This window comes from Lissotriton vulgaris, chromosome 3_1, assembly GCF_964263255.1.
Source record: "Lissotriton vulgaris chromosome 3_1, aLisVul1.2, whole genome shotgun sequence".
Classification (NCBI taxonomy): Eukaryota; Metazoa; Chordata; class Amphibia; order Caudata; family Salamandridae; genus Lissotriton; species Lissotriton vulgaris.
The window spans coordinates 1,852,074,023-1,852,089,164 of NC_141689.1; the positions used below are offsets into that span (position 1 = coordinate 1,852,074,023).

Sequence of the window (15,142 nt, forward strand, 5' to 3'; positions counted from 1 at the left end):
CCTCGTCACCAGCCGACTGGACTACGGCAACGCCCTCTACGCCGGGACCACCGCCAAGCTCCAGAAGAGACTCCAGCGGATCCAGAACGCCTCAGCCAGACTCATCCTCGACATCCCACGAACCAGCCACATCTCCGGACATCTGCGAGACCTTCACTGGCTCCCCGTCAACAAAAGAATCACCTTCCGCCTCCTCACCCACGCACACAAAGCCCTACACGACCAAGGCCCGAGCTACCTCAACAGCCGAGTCAACTTCTACGCTCCCAAACGCCACCTCCGATCAGCCAACCACGCCCTCGCCGCCGTCCCCCGCATCCGAAGAGCGACTACAGGAGGAAGGTCCTTCTCCCACCTGGCCGCCAAGACCTGGAACTCCCTCCCGACCGACCTGCGCCTGACCCAAGACCACCTCTCCTTCAGGAAGAAGCTGAAGACCTGGCTGTTCGAGCAGTAGCGGCTCCCCCCCCCCCCAGCGCCTTGAGACCCCACGGGTATGTAGCGCGCTTTATAAGTGTCACTGATTGATTGATTGATTGATTTTGGAGAAAACAAGGGTGGTGATTAATGTTTTCCCTGCAGCTGGAGGCAGGTATGGCAACAGTTTCTTAATCTTCTTCAGAGTATAGAAGGAAGATGAGACCACTGCATTTACATGATGCTTAAACGACAGCCTGTCATCAAACACGACACCGAGGTTTCTGACCTTGGCAACCGGAATGGGGGATGGACCCATTTCACAGGGCCACCAGATGGAAGACCATTGCGGTGAGAGGTTGCCGAAGGTCATCACCTCGGTCTTGTCCAAATTTAATTTCAAGCAGTTTCCTGACATCCATGAGCTAATGGCCAGCATCCCCTCCTTGAAACTTGCAGCAACGGCTGGTCCATCCTTATGAACCGCCAACACCAATTGAGTGTCATCCGCATAGGTGGTTAGGCGGAGTCCGTGTGCCTTAATGACTCTCGCCAGATCAGCCGCATAAATATTGAATAGTGTGGGGATTAGCGAGGAGCCCTGGGGCACTCCGCACGGAAGGGTGAAGGTGGGCGAATAGAAAGTGCCCAGTTTCACCGCCTGCGTGCGGTTGGCCAGAAACGAAGCAATGAGGTCCCTGGCAAGACGGGTCTCCCCCAGGGATGTTACACGGTCGATCAAGATGGAATGATCGACCGTGTCAAAGGCAGCGGAGAGATCTAGGAGTACAAGGACCGCTGCCCCCCCGATCCATTAGAGTCCTGATCTCGTCCGAGGCCTTTATCAAAGCTGTTTCTGTACCGTGGCCCTTCCTGAACCCGAACTGGGTATCATCTAACGTTGGTGACAATCGATGAACCCCGAAAGCTGTTTATTCATGATTGCTTCAAATATTTTGGCCGGGAAAGGAAGGCAGGGAATAGGTCTATAATTAGCTGAGTCAGCAGAATCCAGAGACTGTTTCTTTAACAGGGCTTGATAAACGCCTTTTTCCAAATTTCGGGGTAAATGCCTGTCTGGAAGATGGAATTACATACGTCCGTGAGCGGAGAAGTAATGACCTCAGTTAGAGCACTCAGTATAGCAGGGGGGCAGGGATCTAATGGAGACCCAGATTTAATCGAAGTGATCAGCTTGCCGATCTGGTCTATCGTGACCATGTGAAAGTTGGAGAAGATAGAAGTGGGTGAGGGGGACAGAGGAAGAGGGTCAGGACAGTCCGAGCATATAGAAGAGGAAAAAGATGAGTAGATATTCATAACCTTGGTAAGGAAGAAAGTTGCTACGGCATTGCACAGGTCTTGAGATGGCTCAATGGGAGGCCCTGTCGGAGGGTTAGAGAGCGAGTCAACTACTTGAAATAGTTATCTAGCCGAGTTCCTTGTATGCCCACAGCGCAGGTTGCCAACATATTAAACTCAAGTAAACTATATATTGGTGTTCGTGTTCCCTCGCAGTGATTATAAAGCCAAAAGCCATTTCCCTCTGTAGGACTGGCTAGACTTTTCTCTAATAGGCTTAGGTGGAATTACAATCTTTATTTTCCATCTATGCTTAGTAAAAGGCTATAAAATGCTTAAAAGTTAATTTCTGCGTAGTTTATAACACCTGACAATCAGAACCACATTCAGAGGGCCACATTGCAGCAGAAGCGACTGCACCCAACCGTGGGGGTTGAAGCATTTACTTGTGATGTCTCTAGCCCATCTTACTATGGGTTCTGAGCAACTGGGCCGAGTACCCCTTCAACACTTGACTAAGTAATAACCTCATCCGAGCAGTCCAAGGCTCCCTTGAGAGGAGGTGGATACAGGGAGTGAACACAGGCTCACAACTCGAAATATGAGCAGCAGCAATCATTTTATTGTCCAGCCAAAAACAAATTTTCATGAAAAAAGAGAAGTATTTTATTTTACAACTACTAACTCAAAGGTAAATAAGACATTTACACACTTCACAGTCCCCCCTGAGGTCAGGACTGTGTCTAACTCTCTCCTTGCTCTAGCGATCGTGGTTATTCCCCATTCACTTTAGACAGCACCCAGGGCAAGCCCCACTCGTAGTCAGAGTCTCATGTGTCCACTATGACTCTACGGTGAAGTCAAAAGTGTTCCAGTGCGGCAGTGCTATCAAGCAAGCAAGCAGGATCTCCAGGGGCCGACTTGGACTGGAATCAGTCTTATCCTCGCCTGCAGGATCAGAGCTTCTGGAGTCCCTGAGCACCCCCTCAGCAGTCACTGGAGCTGCAGCGGCTGTTTCAGGCAGCTCATCTTCTCTAGGTAAGTCTTTGTTCCGTCACATGGTAGGAGGGAAAGGTGTTGTAAAATTCCAGATGTTGATTTTTCGCCCTGTGCAAGTGCGCAGGGGTTCCAGCGACAGCCTCCTTCTTCTGGCGACGTTTCTGTTCAGGTCACACTTCTTGCTATTTCTGGTGACCCCCTCTTGCATACAGGATTCACCGTATTGCTACTGTACACAAGCACAGACCTGGTTGGCTTAGCTGAGGTCTGCATGGTAACTCTTTCTGGCATATGAGGTTGCCAGCTCTTCACTGTACAAGGGCTACGGCCCACTCCACATGGCAATCTGTCCACAGCTGCCCCTCCTGGCATATATGGTGTCTGATCCTTCACTGTAAACAGGCTATGCAGCGTTGGTTACAGTTCCCTTTCTGGTTGCCCTCTTGTGGCATACTGGGGTTGCCAACATTTCCTTCACACGGGCAATGACCTGAATGGTGCAGCAGCTGTTTCCTCACATCTTGCTCAGAGAACCCACCAGCAGGATTCCCCACCGAAACTCGCTCCCTTCATCGCTCTACTCTTCATCGCTCTACTCTTCCTCACAGGGCACACTGGTATTTGCATGCTGGCAGGCGCTGATGCTTTAGTCTCCAGGGCAAGTGGTCCTGGATTCACTAGGTGATGTCCTCTCACCCTGCATGCAAAATCCTAAAAAGCTTTTTCTCTGCAAATGTAATTTTCATTAATTGACAATTTATTTTTATTGTACCCATTCAGGTTGTTTCATGTTGCTTCTCTCATTGTTAAATACATCTTTTTAAAACCAAATCAAATCCCTGGCACTGGCAGAAGTCTTGCAGAGCTTCTCTTCGCACAGTTGAAAATTGTTGGGGTCTCAAGCTCTCATACTTATAGTCCATTTGCAGATACCAAATGTCATTTAGGGTCTCAGTCTTTGAAGTTTATGTTGGGGGTCTGTTTCTTTTGAAGCACTCACTCCTCTGTCCTCTCTTCCTCTTGAAAGCAGCCTGTCACAGCATTAACAACTCCAAAGCTGATAGCCTTGCAACCCAGGCCATGGGAGTGACTAGATTTACAACTGAATGTCAGCCACAGTGATATTTGTATCAAAAGGTTAGTCCAGGGCATACGCCCTACTTTTATATTCCTTTATCAGCTCCATCTCCTGAGATGTGCACAGGCCTCTTCCGTGACCTCTCTCTAAATCAAAGAGAACCCTTTGAAGTATCCGTGGAAAGCCTGGCTCTCTCTTCTCCTGTGTGTCCCACCCACCTTGCAGGACTGCAGCAATATACAAATCTGTCTGGAGGGTTCCTCTACGTCCTCTCTATGTTTCACCATGCAGCCCTGGGTCTCTCAAAATGGAACCCATAGACTTCCATGTATTGTACCATTTATAGGATCGCATACACCCAGCACATGCATTTAACATGCACACACTCCATGGCACTACAAACTGTTTGTACTGTACCACTTTCAGGCCCACATACACCCTGGAAATGCATTAAACATGCATGCACTGCACAGTACTTCATTTACCCTTTATTGTACCATTCCTAGGCACACATACACTCAGCGCATGTACAACAGCTTTTCACAACTACCCGAAATAGGCCAAGTTGTGAGTTAGATCAAACAAATTATGGACTGAATGCTGACAATGCAAACATTCTCCCCCAGTCAAAAGATCTGTGTTAAATCCATTGTTCTGTTGCTCGCCATGCCACCCCAGTTTAGACCCAGCCATTTGCAAATCAGTCTTTACCCTGTGCCTCATGGGAACAGTCCAGACCGAACTGCCAAGCCAGGTCCTCCCTGGACCAGAAACAATCATCCTGGGACCGGTTTCAGGGTATGTCACCATTCTTCAGCCAGGCTAGCTTCAATCCAGTGGCACAGTGATCAACTGTCCCACGTCTGGGCATACCCATCCCACTTGGGGCGAAAAGTGTTAAAGCAAAAAAATGATGGACGCAGTGCTGACAATGCAAACATTCTCCCTCAGTCAAAAGATCTGGGTTAAATCCATCGTGGCTCGGCAGTTCGGGCTGGACTGTTTCCATGAAGCACAGGGTCAAGACTGATTTGCATTTAAACACCCTTCTTCATTATCAGAGTCATCACCCGAAGTCGCAGAAGGACAATATCCCGTTTGGGGAATTTCTGCGACTTCGGAGAAATTGTACCTCCTTAGAGAACTTTTACATACACTCTGATAAATTTTAGAAACAATTAACAGATCGAGGATACCCTAAAAAAATTGATAAAAAACTCATTCAAAAGAGCAAGATTCTACAATAGAGAAGCAATGTTGGACATGAATAGGAATAAAAACCAAATAGTCTTTGTAAGTAAATTTTCAAATGTGAGCAACCAGATCAAAAATATTATTAACAGAAACTGGAAGATTCTCAATGATGAAAGGGAAGAACCCATAGAAAAACCTTTGTTCGCATTTAGGCGAAATACCAATCTTAGAAATTCATTAGTTCATGCTTATCCCGACAGGAATGATTGCTTCCAAAGCACGATACTACAGACACAAGCTATTGGAAACAATAAATGTGGAAACTGTTCAATCTGTGAACAATGTATGGTGGGTAAATCCATTGTATACAATGAGAAGACCTACTGTTGTAAAAATTTGACAAATTGCAGAACCAAAAACGTTGTTTACCTCTTGGTTTGCCCATGTGGCTTAGGCTATGTGGGTGAAACAGGACGGGAACTTCGACTAAGACTAACTGAACATAAATCTGCAATTCGTATTAAAAAAGAAGATGCACCCTTAACTGCTCATTTTGTGTCAAAAACCATAAATGTGAAGATTTCAAATGGTTCATATTGGAAAAAATCAGAATCAACAGAAGAGGGGGTAACACAGAGAAAACCTGAAAAATGAGAGAACAGTGGTTAATGTGCACAAGGAATACGATAAACGAAGGGCTCAACAGTAGGGAGGACTGGATGTCGTTTATCATCTAGACACCAGTTCTGACTAAGAAATATTGTATTAATCTCTGTAGTTCACATTTAGACAGAAGATTTTATAAATATAAAATGATTTGGAGCTCAATGTAGTTGTAACTATAGGGATACACAATAGGTATATCTCGCTAACCCCTAGAAAACAAATTTAAGGTGATCTCAAATATGGGTAGGCCAAGGGCAAGATTACCCCTATTTAGAAAGGATTCATGTTCAGACATATACTTTGGGTACCATTGATGCTTTAAAATAGGTTCGTAGTATATGTTTATATTGGTTGTGACGTTTTAAAACAATTAAGTTGTGCACCTCGAACAATAGCAATAAGGTAAGAAAAAGTGAAAAACATTTAAGACTTCTTTTACCATTATGATATAGAAATATATTCTCTTTAGTGAATTCTAATTTTTTTAACAAATGTCGTTTGGCTTATTTATAAATAAAATTCTTTTATAAACGCATACTGGAATAAACATGTTCTAGGGGCGTATATTTTTGATTTCAGAAAAGTAACGTATTTACACATTAACTTCACTCCTAGATGGCGTGTATTTTAGTCCATCTAGCCATCCGGGAACAAGAAAGTTAAAAAAAAAAAATTGGTCCAGAAGTGAAATCAGACATGCCCCGGTAGTCGTGGCTTTGCACTGCGCGCACACGTAAAGTCAATCCGATGTGCTTGAACTTTCAATTTTGCATAAAAGACACTGATTCTCTCACAGACGTTTATATGCCCAAAGACTACAGCGGATGCTAGACGCACTCGAACAGCCCGTAATAATGGTAAGATAGAGCTACGCATCTGACCGCAAATGGCGGTATTTGGAGTAACGTTAGATTCGCTTCACGAGCAGGCATTTAGGTTTAGGGTCTTAACATGTAAAGATCTCACAGTTTTCTGTTACGAAGAGCGGTAGGGATCTGCTTCTCAATCACCTTGAAATTCCCGGGAAGGGTTGGGTAGTGGGTTTAATCTAGCAGACCCACCTCTATGAAATCAGACATATTTTAACTGAACACTAAGATATGAGGGTATGGTCCCATGGGCAATAAGGGTTGCAAGGAGTTTCTCTTTTAGTCCATGGCAACTCCTTTGAACCGTTGGGCATTTCGAGAATGGCAGTAAAAACAAACTGCCGCAAAACTTTGCTACTAATAGGGGTTTATACAATATAGGGCGATCAGACTTATAGTGTCCTAATTTTTTCTTAAAACAGGAATACTGACCCTAATTATAAAAGGAATATTGAGCAAGATTTTGGCTCAAGGAAATCAAATAACTGCAAAAGATTTGGGATTAATAAGACAACCTGTTTCCCGGGGGCTATACTATCTCCCCTTTTAAGGTAAAAATCATGTTTATTATGACCGTCATAAAATCGATTAAATGATAGAACGTTATGCCTACATTATCTTCTTATTCATGTTCATGCAGGGGCGATTTTTACAAATATACCATAACTTGGAACCATATACAGAGTGTCCAACCTAGGATACCTGACATAGTCAGCCCTGAGGTGAGATATTATTCATCCGTAGGTCATTTTACTTGCAGGGAGACCCCTATGATCATTTATCAGTCTTTTACTATGCCTTTCTGATTTCTGTTTCTGCCCACAGTTTTAACGTTGAGATATTTTAATTGATCGTGGGCCACTGTCTATATTGCCAAGGGATAGACGAGTACAATGAAGGGAAGGCAGTCTGCCATCTCATTAAAGGTGAGGTGTGACAGATAATCCTCACGGTAGTGAGCGTATAAGAGCTCATATTTTACTATAGGTATAAATGATAAAGAATGACTGATAAGAGTGTTGTGTGGAAGGAAGCATCCGGAGTTTGACTCTATCTAAATGATGCTTCTCAGGTATTTGAAGACTGGGCCCTATATCAAAGGGTTGTTCAACAGGACATGTATGATCTTGCGAATATAGTGTTAAAATAAGGGTTGAAACAGATATCAATGGGGGCCTAAACATTTGGGGTTGGAAAAAAAAGCAAAACAGAAAACCATGATCCAAATTGGTTCTCTAAAGATGTTTGTATGCCTTGTATTCCATACATGTGTATATACAATTGTGCATTTTTAACTGTTCAGATGTTGCAAAATATCTCTGAAATGTAGTTTTAGTAATGATTATATTTTTATATAGGTGAATGCATGAAAATATATAACCAGCACAGAGAGTCTATAAACTGGTCTTGAAAAAGATGGAATGATTTATTGAGCCATCGAAACGGGTCGACGCCAAATTAATACATAATCCACCTATCTAGCACTGGTTAAAAAAGTGAATTGTGAACTGTATTTCTCCATGCTAGTGATATCGTGTAGTAATGGATGTGTAGCTTGTCAAGATATAGTATACCTGTCTGGCTTTTTTTACTCTCCACTTTGTTATTGAACTATGTTGGATTTAAATTGTCATATATTGTGTTTTTTTTTTAAACCTTGATATATTTAGCTTATTGTTAGGTTTTTCAATGTAATGATTTTTTGTGTTTATGCAATTAATACAATTTTGTACATACTTTACTCTTTATAGTGGTTTTCCCATTATATATGGTTCAATCTTTAGGTGTGGAAAGAGAAAGTTGAAAGAGTGTAACTGGTGGGGATGTAAAGTGGTGTGTGGCATCCAAGATTTGCATAGAAAACTACCCAAAGGGATTTTTCTCGTTTCATTTGCATTTGATCAGGTCTAAACTGGGGTGGCTTGGTGAGCAAAAGAATGATGGATTTAACCCAGATCTCTTGACTGGGGGTGAATGTTCTGATTTGTTCTGCATTCCGTCCATCAATTGCATGTCTTGTGCTTTCACGCCCTAAGTTGTGAGTTAAGCGCACAGCAGCAGAACTTTAAATGAGTGACCCTGTAGTCCTCACTCCAGTGACACAGGGTAAAAAGGACCTTTTCACTCCTACTGGTCACTACATGGGATGCCACTGATGTGCTGCTTCACTCCTGATAAAAGGCAGTTGCCTTTCACCACTATGAGGGTAGCACTTTGGTGGCCCCTCCCCGTCCAACAAGATCATGATCCATGAGACAGGCATATGTCATGGCACACATGCGTGATCCTTGTTTGCCTGTGAGAACAAAAATGAGCATTTAGGGATCCAGACGTCAGTAGAGTTGGGGCACTTAGGGCAAGGGTGCACGCCCATTACCATGCAGTGGACTTTATCGTCCCAACACTGGCCTAAAGGTGGAATCTGAATTTTGATTGCCTAAGTTGAAAAATAACTTTTGAAAAATGTACTACAGACTGCCTGAGCCATAACTGTCTTAAAACAGTTCTGCCAATCATCCCATCTCCAGAGCTGGACTACTCATTCTTTGCTGGGAGACCTAACGCTTCTGGCTAGGAGGACAATAGCTTACCTTTGGGCTCAGGAAAGGCCAATCAGTGTTAACTGCTAACCACATAGCAGGGATTAGCTATCTGTGAGTAGACGGAAGCAGCTGGCAGAACAAAGAGGCTGATTTAGCACTTCCTCTTTTAACTTGGAAATGCAAGGGTGGACTACTCCTTTTCATCCTCAGGCTCCAGCGCTGCCAAAAAAACCTGGAGGACTGCAGGAAAATTGTTAGGATTGGGTGGTAACATTTCTCTAATCACTGCCTAGTGAACAGGATAAATCTAGCACCCTCCAGGCCACTTGGCTAGAGAGAGACTTGGTGCTCTGGAGCTTGCCCTAAGTAGTGCAGGGGCTGCAATAAGGATCAGAAGACGCTTTCCCAGTAGTTGGAGACTTCGTCCGCCGGTAAATACTTTGATCAGGACAACCCATTTAGTGTATTTGACAGCGGTGTCAAATTGTGCCTAGGTCACTGTCCATCGTGGACTGTTATTTTTTCATAGTGCTTGAGTTTTTCTAAGCACTTTTTCCTCAAAACATGAAAAACGAATATATCCTGTTCCACTTAACATGTTTTTTGATGGTCTTTGTATCTTTTTTGCTTGTTACATTTTTCTCTACTTTCCTAAATTGGTTTGTGAATTTTATTTTTTTTGTTCGTTTAATCTGTTTGTACTGCTTGAACGTAGCACGCAGTTAATTGCCTGGTGCTAATGCCATATCTATCAGGGGTTGAGAGAGATTCTCTCAGAATGGTGTTTTGACCTAGCAAGAGTGGGTTTCTTGCGTTGGTAAAGGTGCAACCCCTTCCACATTTATAACCCTATTTCCAACATACCCCCATAGCACTGTTTGGTTTTATCCATTCCTGCATGGAGGACCATGTGTTGGCTCCACCTATTATGAACGAACCTGTAGCTACTGCAGTTATTTTTTGTAATGTCTGTCAAGACCTTTTCCTAACCAGTGTTGGACCTGTTTACGGGGGTAAGTGGCAAGGGAGAAACCTTTATGGTCCCATTTAGTAAGCACCATCTCCCCATATCATCTTTAAGTGAGCTTGTCACCTAATAGGGGAAACCTCTTGATTTTATAATGCCCATTCCATCTCTTTTTGTTTCTCCTTCATAAGCTAATAAGCGCGATTTGAGCCTGTTATGGTCGGCTGGTTATGGATTTTTTTCTTTTATGAAGCTTGCATGTGTGTCTCCCTGTTTGAACTCCATCTTTAGCCCCATTATTTTAGCTGGCTTTTTTAGCCCTATCAAGTTACAGGCTGTCATCATATTGCTTGTAAAGATTTTGTATTGCTTGTCAAAAATCTCTCCATTCTATAGGTTAACTCTTACCCAAGGATGGCCAGTTCCCCTTCTTTTACTCACTACCTTTATCTCCAGATCAAACTTTCCTCCCCTTGATCCCGCCCTCCTTTCATCTCCATCTGTCTATAGCCATGAAAATTTGAATAAAGCACAACTAGAGCGATGGTATCTCCTACTTCTTTCTTATCTTCTACACTTGTTTTTCTTCCACCCTATCTCTAGGTAATGAGTCAGTGTTACAACTGATCACTGGAGTTCGCTGTTCCCTGAGTTCGTACTTATCTTTTATCTGATGCCTCCTCTGCGGCCACCCACCCTGTACCTTCTTTGAACAAGCTTCAAAAGGTACTTGACAGTCCTGGTTAGCTATCAACTTTTCACTTGGAATGTTCAGTATCAACCCCTCAGCCTGCTCCTATGTCACGTTTTCTGGTGGCATCACATTTTAGTTTTTAACACTTCTTGTCTGCTGTTTTTAATAATGACTTGTCTGCTGTAGGACTTTTTGTTGTTCACTTGCTTTTTTTGCTTGTAGGGCTGTCCTCTCCCATGTTCTAGGTGCACCTTATGCCATTCTGAGCGTTATTTAGGGATCTCATTCTTGACATCGCCCTCTTAATGCAAACTTTCTTGAGTTGGGATGCTAAGTATCTGACAAGCCTATTCAGCGGATTTAGTTACTTGCTGTGACCCTTTCCAGTTAAAGATTATCTTTAATGGGTACCAATTTGTATTGTGTGTCCTGGTTTCTGAGAACATCTGTCTCTTTACGGAGGGCTTTATGTTTTAAGAGGTTCACTTTTGATAGATATTGACTGATGCAATGGGGCACTCTGTTGTATGAGAAACGTTAATTCCTCATGACTTTAGACCTCACTTGTTACTTACCTTTGTAATTGTGACATTTCTCTATGGTGTCTGGTGGGAATCAGTTTAACCTGCCATTGAGGTTTACTCTCTGGGACTCATCATTTTGTATAATGAGATGTCAGGATTGCTGCTGCCATTTTGTATTTATTTTCTGTTTAGAACTTTCAGTATCCTAATGCTATTTCTCCTGGAATGATTTTCCATGCCTTCCTGCTTTTCCTGTAGGGTAATGTTTTGTCCTTCTGGAATTATAAGCTGGGAACTGTAATTTCCCATGCCTAGGACTGCCCCATCTGTCGGTTTTCCAGCATATTGACCCTGGCTCCACGGTATGAAACATTAAATGTATGAGAACCTTTTGCATTCATCTGACTGTTATTTCTTCATTCATTTTCCCAAGGAGTTGCTCAGTAGAGCTGTGGGTTGTTTGGGATTCTGTGGTCTTCATTGACGGTTTTCCCCATTTAGTTTCTCAACTGCTTCTGTGGTGTTCATTTTCTTGACTTTGTTGTGTTGCTGCATGGTTTTGATATTCTCGTCTTTTCTCCTCTTACTGGGTGTAAGTAAATTCCATAACTGTGTCTGTTCACTCTTCTTCACTGGCATACAAAGTGATTCGTGTATGTTACCCTCAGAGGCTTTATCAGGTGACTGTACTAAGGTGATGCTGTTTCTCTTTACCTTCCAGATGATTTATTTATTTTGGATGTGGTGCACACCAGTTAGGTGCTGTCTTTGATTGCTCTTGTCCTGTGTCTCCATTAGGGTTCGCTAGTTTAGTTGGGGTGCTGATGTTACTGTCTTTTTTTTTTGCTATACATCCATCAATTTGAGGATATTTTTCCTTTGTTTTTATTAGTGATTGAGGCCGTCATTCTGAATTCGTATTGCTAATATTAGTATTTTGATAGCAAAGTTTAGCTGTCCAGCACTTATCAGTTCCTCTTTATGTTGGTCTCTCTTAATGCTTTCTCCTGTGTTTTTGCTTTCAGTTATGTCTACAGCTCTTCTTTGTTATTGAATTATGAAAGGTTCTGCCAATGCTGTTATCAGTGGTGTCACTAGAGTTGGTGTCACCCGGTGCAGGTAACTCATGGTGTCACCCCCTCAACTTACCGGATGGACCATCTCACCCTCTGCCTGCACCATGTCCCCTCTGTCTGCACCATCTTCCCTCCACCTGCACCATCTCCCCCCCTGCCTGCACCATCTCTCCCTTAGCCTGCACCATCTCACCCTCTGCCTTCACCATCTCCCCTCCGCCTGCACCATCTCTCCCTCTGCCTGCACCATCTCTCCCTCTGCCTGCACTGTCTCTCCCTCTGCCTCCACCGTTTCTCCCTCTGCCTGCACCGTCTCTCCCTCTGCCTGCACCATCTCTCCCTCTTCCTGCACCATCTCTCCCTCTGCCTGCACCGTCTCTCCCTCTGCCTGCACCGTCTCTCCCTCTGCCTGCACCGTCTCTCCCTCTGCCTGCACCGTCTCTCCCTCTGCCTGCACCGTCTCTCCCTCTGCCTGCACCGTCTCTCCCTCTGCCTGCACCGTCTCACCCTCTGCCTGCACCATCTCGCAGCGCACATATGTGCAAATGTTTGCGCAGACGCACGTTGTTCGTGACAGGCCCCAGGTGTCTGCTTAAACCTGCGGGTCCTGTATCGCTTGGCTTGTATCAGGTCACGTGCTTGACTATACAGAGAGTCATAATAATTCAGAAATGTGCTCCATCTTCCCGGTGTCTCTTTCTATCTCTCCCGTATCGGGATCTTTTATACCAGTAATTTGATTTTGATGGGTAATTTCCTGGCCTGGATGGCCAAGGAAAAAAACAATTTTCTCACCCTCTTCATAGTCCTGGCAATTGCTGGCCCGACTATTAAGAATTTCCTTACCGTTACCCTGAAAGAAATCTTTCAAAGTTTCTTTCTTTTCCTGCCATAAATGCAAAGAGCTAGAAGACTGCTTGGTCAAAGGTTTACACTATGCCTCGCCAGCCCCTCTTTGCTAACTATACTGCTGTTTGCTTTTGTTCTCTCGGTTCACCCACTTGGCCTCTGTGTCCCAGGCTGGCATCATTTGATTCACCCTTTCTCCCGAAGTTAATCCAAAAGTGACAGAAAATTTTAATTTCCAGGTTTCAAATGATTGTTCACACCCGTCCCTTATTGTCTTTAGAAAAGCCATAAAGCAACTATTCCCTTAATAATACATTACTAAAACTCCTCCTGCATCCGACTGTTAAACCTCCTCCCTGTTCCAGCGCCTGGATGCGATATATTACTTTAGTGCTGCTATATAGATATAAAAATATAAATTGAAATGTAAGTGGAATTAAAATCAGTTTAGTTATATCTGAGATTTCCACAGATCCGCTAAGAAGACCATTAGTCTCGGAGTTTCTGTAAAATCCCTAATGTTGGCATTATTTATTCATTCTTATGTACATACTGAATTAATGGATACAACTAATCTGTACCTGCGAGAGGAATCGGTAATGTATTTATTTATTCAAAGGTGAATTCCTTTTGGAAAGGCTTTCGAAACTGAGAGCCTGCTTGGTTTATTTTGGCATTTTACGTCTCTTAGCGGTCGCTTTTTGAAAGAACAAAACATTACTCATTACTCATGGTGTCACCCCATGTGAGGGTGTCACCCGGTGCGGTCTGCACCCCCACACCACCCTAGTGACGCCACTGGCTGTTATAAATGTAGTGTCCCCTTGTGTCCTCAAAGATGTGTGGACCCCGTCTGTATAGTCTCTGGTTGGTCACCCATCAATGTAACGCTAACCCTCAGCTAGAAGTGCGGTTTCGGAAATATACATGTTCATTCTGTGCCTCTAAGGGCTTTTGGCCCTCCTGCTTGTCTTTTTTTGTGGCAGCCACTTAGCTCGCTGAGGTACTTATTTCCTGGTGAAGTAATTGAAGTACCCTGCTATCGTTTTGTTCTCCGAAACAGATTACCTTCCTGTTCTTTGTGTATCTTGGGCATGGACTTCTCATTCAGTGTGGAGTTTCCCCAAGTAGGTAGCACACCCCGTCCCCATCACAACTGTGCTTAGGAAATTAGTCTATCTCTGTGGCATCTCTTCCCACTGTGGTCTCTGAGTCGTCTTTAGCTGGATGGCACCACATCCTTATCACAAGTGTTTCCATCATCTGCTTTGCTGCTCTTATCGCTACCCTTGCAGCTACTGGTCATCTTATGATCTCCCACGCTGGACACCTCCACTTCTAAGTCACCCTCCCACTCCATTGATTAGCAAGGGGTCTCCTACGTTTTGCAGCTGCTGCTTGGCTTTGTTTTACTTTGTGTGGCCTCTGCCATGCTTCAGTTACTGACAGCGGCATCTTGTCTGTTTCCATGGGTTCATATTGCATCATCATCAAGTGCACTCTAGATCCTTCGAGCCGATAGCCTTTAATTGTGTTGTTTCTACATTTATAAGGGTACGTGGCCTACCTTGCTGTGTGTAGTGTGGTCTTGTGCTCCTGGATGGTAGTGAAAAAGGGTTGCCAGAGTAGAGCTCCCAGTTTAGGTGTTTTACGACCTCTTGGCTTAGACAACCCAAAATTGTGTACTTTAAACATTACCTTAATTTGCAGGGCAGTGTGGGTAACAATTGCTATTGTGATTCATACAAGTCATATCTTCATGAATTCCACCAGCTCTCTAGTTTTGTGAAATGTCAGGCAGAGGTTTTTAGGTTTCGGGAGACCCCAGTGCCAAATGTTGCAGTGTTCCCGTTTGTTAAGTACCTGCTAAAAACCCACTAAAAAGCAGTTGATATTGCAAGATTTTATTCCTCTAGTGTGCGTATATCAGTCCGCACACTGAAATGCTCTTTAAAGAAGAGGAG

At 43.8% G+C, this 15,142-nt stretch overlaps 1 protein-coding gene across 8 annotated transcripts in view; it reads left to right on the forward strand.

Annotated features, from left to right (window-relative positions):
* The window catches only part of ARFIP1 (ARF interacting protein 1), a 420,416-nt gene that overhangs the window by 27,583 nt on the left and 377,691 nt on the right, over positions 1–15,142 (forward strand). Inside the window, exon 1 of one of the 8 annotated variants that reach the window (XM_086962304.1) lies at positions 6,948–7,076. The exons of the other annotated variants lie outside the window; for them this stretch is intronic. The gene's annotated coding sequence lies outside the window, so the exon portion shown is untranslated. Of the gene's footprint in view, positions 1–6,947; positions 7,077–15,142 lie in introns of those variants that run through there. 8 annotated transcript variants of the gene reach the window in all.